The sequence below is a fragment of the Schistocerca nitens genome, chromosome 4 (assembly GCF_023898315.1).
Source record: "Schistocerca nitens isolate TAMUIC-IGC-003100 chromosome 4, iqSchNite1.1, whole genome shotgun sequence".
NCBI classification, from domain to species: domain Eukaryota; kingdom Metazoa; phylum Arthropoda; class Insecta; order Orthoptera; family Acrididae; genus Schistocerca; species Schistocerca nitens.
This window is the reverse complement of record NC_064617.1, coordinates 137,762,510-137,774,560: the sequence shown is the minus strand read 5'-3', so window position 1 is coordinate 137,774,560 and position 12,051 is coordinate 137,762,510.

The following is a 12,051-nucleotide window of genomic DNA, read 5'->3' as shown; positions in this document are numbered from 1 at the left end:
AATCATTTTTTAAATATGGTGTCAGTGAGGTGTCGTCCTTGGTTTTGCACACATTGTCTAAGCCTGAGATGGAATTGTCCCATGACGTTTCGTAGCATCTGTACTGGAATGTTGTTAATTTCCTGTCGAATTCGCTCCTTCAGGTCTTCTTTTGTTCTTGGTGGATTTTCCTGGAAGACTTTGCACTTGAGGTAGCCCCAAAGAAAAAAGTCCGGTGCCGTCAGATCTGGTGAACGGGCAGGCCAGGGGAAATCGCCATTGCTGCTGATTAGACGTCCTGGAAATGCAAGTCTGAGCAATTCCATTGAGACATTAGCAGTATGGCTTGTTGCACCATCTTGCTGGAAGAGTGTTTCAGCATCTGGATCATGTCGATCAATTCCAGGCAGACCAAAAATGGTCAACATGTCAGCATAACGTCAAGAGTTTACCGTCACTGTGTTGCCATCTTCATCTTCAAAAAAATAGGCCCCACGATTCCACGAGATGACATTGCGCACCAGACTGTTACTTTTTCAGAATGGAGAGGTTTTTCATGAAGTTCGTGCGGGTTATCTGAGGACCAATATCTGAAGTTTTGCTTATTTACGTACCCACTAAGATGAAAGTGGGCTTCATCACTCATCCATAAGTTATGCACTCTTTCTTCATTTCGTTCAATAACGTTAAGCATTGACTGGCAAAAGCGTATACGGTTATTGTAGTCATTAGGTTTAAGGGCTTGCACTACCTGAATTTTGTATGGATGATAGTGAAGGTCACTCTTCAAAATCCGTCTTACTGATCGATTGCTGAGACCAAGTTCTGCGCTGTGCCGTCTCGCGGATTTTCGCGGACTTCGTCCCAACGCTTCGCGCACACGATTAATGTTCTCGGGTGGCCGGATTGTTTTTGTGCTGCCGCCTCTTTTCTTTGTTGTGCTAGCAGTAGCTTCAAAGGTTTTAACCCAAAGGAGAATGGCTTTCCTTGATGGCACGGGAGCCCGTGGCGGCAGGTTGAATTCACGACGAAAGGCGCGTTGAGCACCAACCACACTATCCGCGTTTTTGTAATATGCCTTTACGGCATATGCACGTTGCGCACTCGACCAACGCTCCATGGCTACTGAAACTTCCACCACTCTAGACACCCAAGGTCACTTCCCCCACTCTCGCAACCCCCCTCCGCACCCGACAACCACTATCGACATCGTGCCGTTTCACTGCCTCACCCTGTACTTTGGATAAAGCTGATATCGCAGTTGACTGTTATTCATATGAAGCTTCAGCTCATATCCCGCCATTTGGTCTTGGTGGGATTTGGTATTAGCCTCCATTTGGTGAAATACTCATGCATTTTATGTCAATTGTGAGGACGTTTTCAGGGTCTTCAAACTGCTTGCTTTGGATAGCAAGGGCCATGTCATCAGCATAGCTGAACTTCCTTCAGATGGTTTCAGGCAGGTCAGAGATGTAAAGATTAAAGAGCATTGGTGCTAAAACTGATCCTTGAGGCAGTCCATTGTTCAATTTCCTCTGTTTGCTTATGTCATTAACCTGTATCACCTGGAAGTGTCTATCCGAAAGCATGTTGTTGATAAGTCTCAGTGACATATGGCAGGGGATTACTTTTATCAGTTTGTGTAGAAGTCCTTCCTTCCATACAGTGTCATAGGCAGCTGTTAGGTCTATGAAAGCTACTGCAGTCTTTTTTTGTTTTTGGAAACCTGCTTCAGTATATGTCGTTAGACTTAGGATCTGTCCAGTGCAGCTCCTATTGGGTCTGAAACCTGCCTGCTCTGGTGGGTGGGGTGTAAACTAGCTCGCGTCCGTGGAAGAAGTCCACACGTGCACCCTGGGTAATGCTAAATGAGCTAGAACGATAGCTGGCGCCAGACTAATCTTCTCTAGAGGATCTCCTGGCCTTCAGCACATGGAAGCAAGCATGTCAGATAATGGCTCCTGCAGGAGTTGCATGACAAGAAATATTGGACCTAGTCTCCGAATTTTCCAACTAAATATTGAAGGACTAAGCAGATCCAAATGCGATACTCGTGAGAGAAACATTGATGTTGTTGCTATATATATATATATATATATATATATATATATATATATATATATATATATATATATATATATATACTGTACCCTTTCAATATATATATATATATATATATATATATATATATATATATATTGAAAGGGTACAGTACTGCCCGACATTGAAAATAGGTACAACATCCTTCGTTATTCTTGTCAGAACAACATATTTTTTGTAATAATAACTCAATTTCACTTAATACACTGAAGCCGGATACCAGTGTAGGAAAGAATGACAATTTGTTTATTTAATTGATCACATGTGCACTCCCACAAAATAAATCCCTACATCCAATTTGGTGATATCTGCGAAATGAATGAATGTATGGTCGTCTGCTAACCGCAGATAGTGAATGTTCAATATATGATCATCTTTGAGACGGTCCTTTGGTCACCTTTGTTGGAACCAAAGAGATGAAATTGACCTGAGCTTTGAGCGCCTGAAATGTGGCTGACCAATACAGTAGCAAGGTGCTCTCCCACTTCGACAGAGGTGCGAGATGACCTAAAGAACGGCCATGTTTCAGCACTCTGCCGCTGGATCTTGTGTTGGTAAGACCTGTCTTAGGTGTGCTCCGTAAAGACAAAAGACTGGATAGAATGGTATGCATGTGGAATACTTAAGAGTAGTTTGGAATAATAATTTCTCTATTTCAGGAACTTTTGTGGGGAGAATTAAATGTCAGGCAGGTAATGTTAAGCGGATTGTAGCAATCTTCGGAAGTGACCAACGGCCACAATGAAACCACGTGTAGCAATAAGTGGAAATACTTCCGAGTGCTAAAGTTAAGCTGAATTACTGGCGTGTGTACTATAAGTTGGAAATATTTAAGAAATGGCGTGTGCAGGACTTGAAATTGGAGACGAGTACTTCCACGTGGTGAGTACCGTGCGAGTCTCAATCCGTGTATGAGACAAAGGATAAAGAAAAGTACTCGTCCATGATATCAGTTGAGGACTCGCGTGTGTGAGGAATATGTTCTTAATATTACTTTGCGTGTTATATTCCCGTGTTACGCTTGATTCAAAATACAATACTCTGAGAGTGAAGCAAGGTGAGTCTTCCGTCTATCCAGCAACGCCACTTGGCCTGCATTGCACAGGAAGACGTGCATATATCCTCCAGAGTTCGTAATAGGAAAGAAAAGTTACGAAGTGGGGCAGTGTCGTGTGAAACTGGGATGAATATTAAAAGAGTGGGAAAGCTGAAAGTGATGTGATTATAACGTTGTGACTACTCTTGGTGCAGTATTGTATGTTGCCAGTGTGGTGTATGTCATGTAATTTAAGTATGTGTGGTTTGCATGGGAGAGTAACAAGATAGGTTCAGAGGTAGTGGGTTATGCATGTTCCTTATGTACCGCTCGGTCTGGAGGAAATTTTCGTGATGATGGGTGTGAGAGTCGAAGTGTGAGATATAGCAAAAGATCCACCATCCTATCCAGAAAGTGCACTGTAGTGTTAGATAATTATGAGACCATAAGATAATCACCAATGTAAGGCCATGCCCACTGGGCGGAGTTTCTCATGTGCAATTGTTGTAGAAAATGTAATGGTGTGTTTAGGTTAGAGAATTTATTGGAATAAAAAAGATAGTGAAAAGAAAAAGATTGGTGGCCTTTTCCTTCGAATTGTATGTTGTCATGATATCCAGAATTTATAATGTGTGCATTAATATTCTGTGCGATGGCCACGTGTTGATCAAACCCGTTGGGTAAGAAAGAAAATGTGGTATTGCCAATGCGTAGCGAATAGTCAGCGTTGTGTAAATTACTAATAGTCAGATTTGCGTTATCCGTTTCCGTTGCGTAATATTCATACAAGAGAATAATTTGTAACTTAATTGTGAGTACTAGAGCTCATGTTACTCGATAAATAAGAATGATTCCACTCGCTTGGCAGACCACTCATCTTGCAGGCCTGACTGCTTGATGCCACAGTATGAGCAAGGCATGTGGGTGCCTCTCATAATTTCGACCCTGCCAGGATTGTGCTGTTAGGGTTTGCTGTTAAGATTTTTTTTGATGGGATATATTGTGAGCAAAATTTTTGTGTGCAATTTCTTTCTGGATTGGTGAGGATCTTTTATTTTTTTATGTAATTCATTGCTACGTCGTCCAAGGCTGGGAGATCGTTGTGTGTATATATATATATATATATATATATATATATATATATATTGCGTAATTCCGTAGTAACTAGTTCGCAGTAGAAAAGTGTAGTCACCATGGAGACGAGTGATTCTGGGGTGAACGTAGCAGGCGGCATAGTGGAGTAGGAAGTACTTGTCGACCTTGGGTTAATGAGGGACATCGGAAAACATTCAGAAGAGGCTGAATGGGTCGGCGGACTGCGGCTAGGTGATCCTTTAGGAGGCGGGCTTTGTCCACAATCGGGGGCTTTTCCCGACGACGCGGGCGAGCCGGGACTAGGTCAGGTATGCAGAGAAAGTGTAGCTACCCTTAGTGAAGCTACGGTTTCTCAGGCGAACGAGGTGAGCGCACCGAAAGTACCAAATGACAATGTGCTACTGCAGTTTTTACAGAGGATGGATAGAGATGATAAGGAAAGATTGGAAGCGATGGATAGAGATAATAAGGAAAGATTGGAAGCGATGGATAAAGATAATAAGGAAAGAGATAGGGAGACTAAGGAAATATTGGAAGCAAATAAGGTAAGATTGGAAGCGATGGATAAAGATAGTAAGGAAAGATTGGAGGCAATGGATAAGAGAAATAAAGAGGCAATGAGCAAGCTAAAAACAGTTATCCATGAGCGTCTGCCTGCAGTTAAAAATCGGTTAGATGAGGGGGAGAAGAATCTGGGTGCGTTGAAGCAAGTGTGTGACGCCGTGAAAGAAAAAGCCAATAATTTGGAGGTACGAATAATTGCAATAGAGAGTGATATTACCGAACGTAGGGACATGTTGCCGGATGAGCGAATCAAAGAGGTAGTAGAGGACTTACTTGCAGATAAACAAGGGGCATTAGACAGCGTGGAAGCTCAAGTCACCCGGCAGGAAGTGTCGCAAAATAAACACAGGGATGAAGTTGCGGAGGTAGTGGTCAGAAAGAATAAGATTAGTGCAGATGTAGAAAAGGCGAGACAGGTTCTGACAATACGTAGCGAGAGGTTTATGCCGACCAGGAGGAGATACAATCACTATTACAGTTTAAAGAGGCACAATTAGAAATAAATAGGAAACATAGGGAAGAACTAGCACAGTTGTAAATAACGTGCAGTAGCGAAGGTGACACACCACCAGGTAGATTGCAGACAGAGAGTGAGATAAATTCAAAAAAGGAAAATTGGCAGAAAGAGGAAGACGAATTCAGAGAGTCAGAAGAACGGTTGTGTCGGATAAAACAGGTTGCAAACCAAACTGGGTATAGTCCAAGGCTGTCTCAATTTCAAGATTCATTACCTTCATCGTGGGGACCGCTCCTCAAAATGAAGTTTGTGTGTAATCATTTGAGGGACGAGGATAGAGCGAAAATGCAGGAAGTTATTAAAGACTGTAGTAGCTGCAAGATTTTTGTGACAAGTTTTTAAATGAATTCTGGTCGAAAAGTAAGCAGGACCAGGTTACGCAAAGCATATTGATGATGCCAAATTGTAACGAAGGTGATATAAGAAATCCAGTGGCGTGGTATCAGGAAATGCTGAGACGAAATAGGTATTTGGATGTGCCATACGAACCTGGGGAGCTCATTAGGATCTGTATAACGAAGTTGCCAGTGAAATTGCGCAGAGATATAGCGATAGCAGGCAGAGGCTTAGACGATTCTGCGTCATTTCAGCACTTGTTACAGGAACTCGGTAATGAGAGCAACATAGTGAATGGAGACACGACTCATAGGTCAGACAGAGTCGAGGATAGGAACGGCAGAAACTATCAGAATGACAAGAGAGCATGGAATCCTGGCATTTCAATCTTGTCGTAATGGATTGATGGATAGGAGAAACTAATCCAACATATCAGCCCTTAGCATCTTGCCTTGAAACACATGCCGCTCGCACTGAAAATTGTCTATGTGTCAGACATACTCTACTGATATGTAGGAAAGCAAATACCATACTTCTGATTAGGGAATAAAATACCAGTAATGGCATCTGTTAGGCTGGTCTCTCAGAGCAAAATTTGCAAATTTTTATTTCGAACACTAAAGTAAAAGGACTGTTTCCTTAAAAAAAACCAGCTGCTAAAAATGTTATGTAATAATGCCAATGAGTCCAGTTTAATTAGTGCAATTTGACTATTGCAGGTACTTAACACGTAATGTAAAAAAGTCAACATTGTGATCTGTATGGCATGGGGTACATTTATACTGCTGTTACAGGTAACATCAGTAATGTGATCGAAGTTTTTAAATTAGATGCCATCTGATCTATAGTATGTCATTGTCGTGGTGACAGTTATAATGAGGTTCTGCGTATGGTTGTTCGGAATCTGGTGTTAGGGAAAGAGGCCACTAGCACCAAAGTTTCTAACACTTGTGCTGTCCCTTTCTCCTAACTTGTATATTCTCTGCACACATTTAATTTTCATGTAAGCACAGATTCCTAACTAGCAAATTCTTTACTGTGTATAGTGGACCATTCAGAGTGAGGCGGATTGTCCATGAAAATGCTGTACTGATTGAGACGATCAAGGGAAAACAATTGTGTGGGCTTCATCACATTTCTAACATCAAATTATAGAAAAGTTAAGGATCGATCGAAAGTAGGCAAATTATGGTAGATAGTCAGTGTACTTATTTGTGGTGTGTAACGTCAAGGGTCAAGTCGAACATAAGAATTTTCAGGCGGGATGTCAGGAAGTATGACGGAATAGACTGGTTGAATGAGTCATGAACAGGAGTCGACAGTGTGGTTTATGTACGTATTTTTTGTCATATGAATAAGGATCAAGCAGAAACGACGTGATGATTAATGAGTGGATAAAGATGGTAGATAGAGAGAGAAGCGACGTGATAAATAGTAGTGGATAAAGGTGATATTTAAGGAGAGAAGCGACGTGAAGCAATGCGATTAATAAGGAGAGATTCGACGTGATGAAACAGTGGTAAATGAAGGTGAGTAGAATTAATAATGTGGAGATGTCTTAGATGTATGTTACAGAGAGGCCTGTGTATGCTGCAATCGAGATTGATGCCAATGGCGAAGGAAGATCAGGAAATGATGGAGTAATGGACGGACGGAGAGCCGAAATACGAATGAAGAGAGGAGGACAACTGCACAACGTGAAAGGACGTAAGGGAGTATGAGATCCAGATGGTGAACGTTGTGGAATACTGACGTGAGATGTAATATAAGTGTGAATCTAATTCTTACCATAACATTTGCAATAAGACAAAAATAATATTTTGTTGTTGTTGTTGAAGCCTGGTACCAGTATAACTAATCAAAACGGTTCCAAGAATGTGTACAGTTATTTTGCAGGATGAATAATTTGTGTATTTTTTTGTTCTTAGATGAAATGTCGCAATTCTAAGTTGATATTTAGCAGGATGAATAATCGGTAAAGTGAATGCAGAGGTAAGCCGATGGAGAGAGGTGCCGGAGTGAAAGGACGTAATCGGAGACTGGAATTCTATCTCCGAAACAACTCCTTGTGTTATGTGGTTGAGTATAAGGTAGCAAAGGTATGGTATGTTGTCGTGAGTGTGGTGGTGTTAAGGTTAGCTGACTTCTAGACCTATTCTGTTGGTGTATTAATGGATTGAATGAGAAGGAAAATGTGGTGTCAGTTGAGTGAGAGTCATAGAGTAGTGTGATCAATGCGCACACTCCTGTAAAGGGGATGCTACCAATCCATAATTAAAACATTATCATGCTTTATTGTTTGATTTGGATGAACCTCGATGGCAGATCAGGATATGACGTCATGTGGATGGTACATACATGTCCTAGAAATGTTGTTATATATAATAAAAGGTAAAATATGTAAAGAGATACTAATTTCTGTCTGTCACAAATACAAAGGTGCATTGCATGTTGTAGATTTAGAGTCATCAGTTTATAAAATGTTTATTGTATTAGGATGTTAAAGTAGTTTACTATTTCACATTATGTGGTAGGTGATTATGAGCTTTATAGATTGTTTCTTATTTTTTTGTTAGAACACTTTCAAGGGGTATTAATTTCAGATTGTTACAAGCGCAGAGGTGCATTGTATGTTGTAGATTTAGAGTCATCAGTTTATAAAATGTTTATTGTGTTAGGATGTTAAAGTAGTTTACTATTTAACATTATGCGGTAGGTGATTATGAGCTGTGTAGATTGTTTCTTATTTTTTTGTTAGAACACTTTCAAGGGGTATTAATTTCAGTCTGTCACAAGCACAAAGGTGCATTGTATGTTGTAGATTTAGAGTCATCAGTTTCTAAAATGTTTATTGTGTTAGGATGTTAAAGTAGTTTACTGTTTGATATTACATAATAGGTAATGGTGAGCTGTAAAGATTGTTTCTTATTTTTTTTGTTAGAACACTTTCAAGGGGTATTAATTTCAGTCTGTCACAAGCACAAAGTTGCGTTGTATATTGTCGGTTTAGAATCAACAGTTTCTAATATTTTCACTGTGATAGGATGTTAAAGTAGTCTACTATTTGATATTGTAACTGTATAGATTGTTTCTTATTCTCTTTTTCTTTTTTGAACAGTTTCATGTTTTGTATGAGGGACGACAGGTACAATCAGTAGCGCAAGTGTGGGCTGTATATAGAAAAGGGTAAATGTTGATGTTGTATGTGTAGAAAACTAGGGTGTATGATTTTATGTTTTTTAGAACAAAAATTCTTTTATTACCAATGTATCTAATAGATCATACAGGTAATCAATGAGTATTTAAATACTGTAAGAATATCCTTTTGTCTGTAATGTTGCGAGATGCACGGAAGGCTCTGACTGATTGGGTGTCTTAGCGCTGAGGTGCCCACGCAGAACGCGCCTGTACCTAAATAAAACTGAAGGAGGCCAAGCTGACGTCGCCATGGGAGAGGCGACAGAGCCGCGGCGCTCCCCACTCCACAGTCGGTCGTGGCACACTCCACGCACCCGCTACAACAGGTCAACAGCCTGGGGCGACACGCACCTACCACTGGCCATTCATTTGTTGCGCCAGCCTTATGACTGGAGACAGTATCCCGCGGAGGCAACAGCAGGTGGTTTTTCTGCTCAATGGCTCGCGCGACGGCAGAATGAACGACGCGCGGCAGAGTCCGGTGGGCATTTTTTATCAGCAACTATTAACTAGTACTGGACTGTGGAGCTGTGAAACAATATGACTGCTCGTATGTCTCAATAAGGTGGAAAGTGAAGGACTGGTGTTACCACAATGTGAGTGGTGGAAAAGATTTTGTCTTTAGCAGACAGGACGATTGTTTTGTTTTGTCTTGACCTCTGAACGGTGGGATCCATAAACTTTTGACAGTGACTTGTTAAGTGTGCTTTGTAAATTGCATGTGGGATGCTTGGTATACTTAAAGAGGACAGTTGTTGTTTGCTGACTAATTATTGTATGAACGCAAGAAACTAAAGTGAGACATTGACATTTGCATTTGTAGTTGGAGACATTTCTTTAATTGGTGTGGGAATAAGTGCTGTATGTTGGAACTTACGACTTAATTACACCATGAACTGAAAGGGCAGGACCTTGGATAATAGTAGTTGCAGGGCCATTTCTGGACGACCAGATTCATGTGGATGGTACTCTGAGAGTGACTATGACATTTGTGTTTAATGTGAGATACACTTTACTGTTTAGTGCGTGTTCAAAATGCCGATTTGAGTCACCTAAAGACTTTCGTCCGGGTAACCATGGGGGAGCTTTGACACCGAGACAGTGTTTCCAGGACCCCAAAAAAAACACAGAATGAAATGATTCCGTGTGACTCGCAAGACAGGAAATAATGTTTCCAGAATGAGATTTTCACTCTGCAGCGGAGTGTGCGCTGATATGAAACTTCCTGGCAGATTAAAACTGTGTGCCCGACCGAGACTCGAACTCGGGACCTTTGCCTTTCGCGGGCAAGTGCCCTACCAACTGAGCTACCGAAGCACGACTCACGACCGGTACTCACAGCTTTACTTCTGCCAGTACCTCGTCTCCTACCTTCCAAACTTTACAGAAGCTCTCCTGCGAACCATGCAGAACTAGCACTCCTGAAAGAAAGGATACTGCGGAGACATGGCTTAGCCACAGCCTGGGGGATGTTTCCAGAATGAGATTTTCACTGCAGCGGAGTGTGCGCTGATATGAAACTTCCTGACAGATTAAAACTGTGTGCCCGACCGAGACTCGAACTCGGGACCTTTGCCTTTCGCGGGCAAGTGCTCTACCAATTGAGCTACCGAAGCACGACTCACGACCGGTACTCACAGTTTGGAAGGTAGGAGACGAGGTACTGGCAGAAGTAAAGCTGTGAGTACCGGTCGTGAGTCGTGCTTCGGTAGCTCAGTTGGTAGAGCACTTGCCCGCGAAAGGCAGAGGTCTCGAGTTCGAGTCTCGGTCGGGCACACAGTTTTAATCTGCCAGGAAGTTTCAGGAAATAATGTATTTGTATTTGTAACTGTGTACATTTTTTATATGTTTTATTCCTGAAGGGACAGCAAGTGTAATTGTATTTCATTAACGTATGTGTTTAGAATAGTTAGTGTGATTTTTTTTTTTTTTTGCTTGTTCTGGGTTATCAAGTTCACGTAGCATGTTTATTAGAATATTTGGTACAAGGACGCTTTAATTATTAGCCAGTGGCGTAATACTAATGTAGCGGCTCTTGTTGCATTGGTCAGTAAGGTTGTCACAGGGGACAAATATCGGAATTAATTGATGCATTTTGATGTCGTGGACAGTAATAATCTTGTTGGTGTGTTGACTGAAGCCACTTATTTTCATTATCACAGTGGTGATATTTCACATTGAAGTGTAACGGAGGCTAGTCGAAATGCAAGTTCTTGTCGTCTAAATATGTAACAACATACAAATGAGCAGTAGAGTAAAATACGAGAGCTACTGGTGGATTCAAGCACTTATTGCTAACTATTTACTGCGTCTGTTGATCAAAGTTGATGGACTGACTAGCTCCGCAACAGGTATTTGTACTGGTGGACAAGGATAAGGTTAAACTCACAGTCGAGTAGTGGTGGTAATTGCTTAAGTGATGATAGTTAATGAGGTAAGACATGATGTCTTAGACAGACTATATTACATAACCAGTATGTGACTTATGGTATATTTCATGTTATTTTTCTCAGTTTAATTTCTTGGTAGGTTTGACGTACATTTTAGAGTAATGATATGGAGCCTGACATTCTACATGTAACTAGTGCACGCAATTTTTTTCTTTTGTTGATTTTGTTTTGTATTTAGACATTGCCGTGTAAAGATTATTACAACGCAATTTATGAATGTCAGATTACTTGCTCTGTGTTTGGACGGTGAGCTATTTCAAATTTTATGAGTGCAATTAGTATTTTTTTTTATTTTGGATAGTACCGTGCCATTTTTTTCTGCATGGGTAACCGGTGGTGAAAGGGTACAGTACCGCCCGACATTGAAAATAGGTACAACATTCTTCGTTATTCTTGTCAGAACAACATATTTTTTGTAATAATAACTCAATTTCACTTAATACTGTGGTGTCACCACCACACTTGCTAGGTGGTAGCCTTTAAATCGGCCGCGGTCCGTTAGCATACGTCGGACCCGCGTGTCGCCACTATCAGTGATTGCAGACCGATCGCCGCCACACGGCAGGTCTAGAGACACTTCCTAGCACTCGGCCCAGTTGTACAGCCGTCTTTGCTAGCAATGGTTCACTGATAAATTACGCTCTCATTTGCCGAGACGATAGTTAGCATAGCCTTCAGCTATGTCATTTGCTATGACCTAGCAAGACGCCATTATCATTTGTTATTTATCTTGGGATGCATGTACAGTCAGACCGATGTTCACCAATTATGGATTA